The sequence below is a fragment of the Vombatus ursinus genome, unplaced genomic scaffold (assembly GCF_900497805.2).
Source record: "Vombatus ursinus unplaced genomic scaffold, bare-nosed wombat genome assembly UNPS02009132.1, whole genome shotgun sequence".
Lineage (NCBI taxonomy): Eukaryota > Metazoa > Chordata > Mammalia > Diprotodontia > Vombatidae > Vombatus > Vombatus ursinus.
Genome location: NW_020948910.1, coordinates 8220730 through 8223804, shown reverse-complemented (window position 1 = coordinate 8223804; position 3075 = coordinate 8220730). Strand labels below are relative to the sequence as shown.

Genomic DNA, 3075 nt, shown 5'->3' with positions numbered 1-3075 from the left:
AACCATATAGGTATATAGAATCAAGCATAGGGCTCTGCTTTCATTAGTTGCTGAATAAATATTTGTTAGATTGCAATTACTTTCAAAGGACTGTAATTGGTACTTGGTATACAAAGCCAGCACTCTCAAAAAGCTTAAAATTTACAATAGGAAGAGGTGAAGATGTATATGCAAATATTGATGGTAAAAGAATGTCTATAGGAATTGTAAGAGTGATGTTCAGGCAAAGTCCTTTGACAGATTTGAGGAGAGAAAGATCACTTTTAAGAGTGGGATGAGAGAAAGCTGCAAAGGGGGGCTGCATTCTAAAGGAACCCTGTTGTCAGGAGAAGTCCTGAGTATATATTTGTTCAAATATGAACTATGAGTAAGCAAATTCATGGATATGGAAGAAGAAAATGAAAGAATAGGAGAAAGATTGCCAGAAAGATGGAGAGAATCCATATTGTAGATAGCTATGGATATCAAGGAAAGGACTTTATGTTTTATTCAGTAGAGAATAATTTGCTGTTGAAGGCTTTTGGATAGAGAAGTGACACTATAGTTATGCACCAGGATAAAAATGTAGGCTGTTCTGTGAAGAATGTGGGAGAAAGTAGACAGACCAGGATTAGGAAGAAAAATCGAGGCTATGAAAATAGCCTAGTTAAGTAGTGATGGAAGCCTAATTTAGGGTGCTTTCAGTGAGGATGCAAAGGAGTTTGACTAATGTAAAAGATATTGCAGAGATAGAATCAATAAGACTTGGTACCTTGGCAACAGGATGTGTGTATGTGTGTGGGAGGAATAGTGTGTGAGAGAGAGAAGAACCAATGATAAGTAGTAGAAAGCTCAGGTAGGACCAATGAAAGAAATAAAAATTGCTTGCTTGGTTGACTATTGGATCAAGGCAGAGATAGAAGGGAGGAGGAAGAAGAAAAGAAAATGAGGGAGGGAGAGGCAGAGAGACAACGTGAGAGAGAGAAGAGAAAAACAGATAAAAGAGGAGAGTGAGGGAAGGAGGGAGAAAAAGTGAATATGCCAAGGTTTCAGTGAAGTATTCAGGCATTTGAGAGTAGTACTGTGGGTGTTTCTGAAGCGTTAGATTTTCATAAGGTTGGTCTAAAGAACAAAAGAAGAATGGAAGAGTAAGCTGTTACTTTGGAGTATTCTGGTGATACTCTCTACTCTTGACTTTGTATTTCTTTTCCTCCTCTAGTCTCTAAACATAGAAAAAAACATGGGTCAGAATGCGTAAAGGAGACCCCAGTAAGCTGAAGGGTAAAATGTCCTCTTATGCCTATATGAAAACCTGTCAGTAGAAGCACAAGAACAAGCACTGAGAATCTCTTGTCAACTTTGCAGAGTTCTCCAAAAAGTGTTGTGAGGAATGGAAGACCATGTCTGCAGAAGAAAAGTCAAAATTTGAAAATCTTGCAAAAGGAGACACAGCTTATTATGATCAGGAGATGAAAAATTCTATTCTTCAAGAAGCTGATAAGAAAGGAAAGGAAAAGAAATCTAATGTCCCTAAAATGTTAAAATGATAAATGTTGGAGAAGATGTGGGAAAATTGGAACATTAATGCATTATTGGTGGAGTGGTGAACTGATCCAACTATTCTGGAGATCAATTTGGAACTATGCCCAAAGGGCTATAAAACTGTGCATACCCTTTGACCCTGAAATACCACTTCTAGGTCTGTATCCCAAAGAGATCATAAAAATTGGAAAAGGACCCACAAGTATAAAAATATAGCAGCTCTTTTTGTGGTGGCCAAGAATTGGAAATTGAGGGGATACCCATCAACTGGAGAATGACTGAACAAGTTGTGGTATATGAATGTAATGGAACACTATTTTTCCATAAGAAATGATGAGTAGGGCACTTCCGAAAAACTTGGAAAGACTTACATGAACTGATGCTGAGTAAAGTGAGCAGAACCAGGAGAACATTGTAGACATTAACAGCAACATAGTGCAATGAATAACTTTGATAGACTTAGCTCTTCTCAGCAATGTAAGTATCTAAGACAACTCCAAAAGACTCTTGCTATCCACATCCAGAAAAAGAACTGTGGAGTCTGAATGCAGATCGAAGTATACTATTTACTCCCTTTTATTTTTGTTTCTTCTTTCTTTTGGTTGCTTCCATTGTTTCTAATTCCTTTTTTTACAACATGAGAAATATGAAAATATGTTTAACATGAATATATATTATAGCCTATATCAAATTGCACACTGTCTTGGGGATGGGGGTGAGGAAGCAGGGGGAGAAAATTTAGAACTCAAAATCTTATGAAAAACTAAAAATAAATAAATAGAAAAAGAAAGAAAAAAAATCACTTTGTTTTCTTTGTTTAGCATCAACCAAAAGTGAACGTGTAGTCCTTTCTATTAGAGATACTACTAACAAATTAGGGGAAATATTATCTGAACATTCATTGATAAACCAACTCACTTATGAACCAAAAGTCATTAAACTAGGGGAGAAATATGAAAAAGGATCTTTCAGAATATTAGTTCAAGGACAAAAGAGATGTAGGAAAGGAGGGCCCTAGAAGGTCAACAAGATCTAAGAAGAAGAATAAACCAGATGAGAAGGATGAGGATAAACATGAGAAGTATATAAATATACTAATATAATGATTTTTCATAGTTGTGTTAAAAGTCATTATTTTGCAAAGAATGAAAACTCAAGTTAACATTCTTATGAGGGTATTCCCCTGCCTGTGCATCCATCCAATGAAGTAGAATATATTTTGGATCTTTCTGTTATCCCAATGGAGTGATTCCAGGTCTGAAAATACTGTTGACAAAATATTGAGAGAGCTTAATATCATAGTTCTGGGTCTCCAGTAGTCTCCAAAAAAGAAGAGATTTTTGGGGGGATCATGTAGGGGAAGTATTTTCAGAATTGTGGTGTCATTAATTGTGTGTGTATGTGTGCATACTTATTCCTATAATGTAGATTCCTCATTCTAACAGTTAGGCAATTAATGTGGAAGGAGAGCTTGAGGGTTCATCATGTTTGTCATATTTAAATGATTATTTAAGTTTCAGAATTAAGGAGACCCGGGATGTTTTAGGCTAAGAG

The 3075-nt window shown here is 36.0% G+C and overlaps 1 pseudogene; it reads left to right on the top strand.

Moving 5' to 3' along the window:
* The first annotated feature begins 1229 nt into the window (after nt 1-1229).
* LOC114034840 lies at nt 1230-2624 on the top strand (annotated as a pseudogene).
* Nucleotides 2625-3075: the final 451 nt, after the last annotated feature.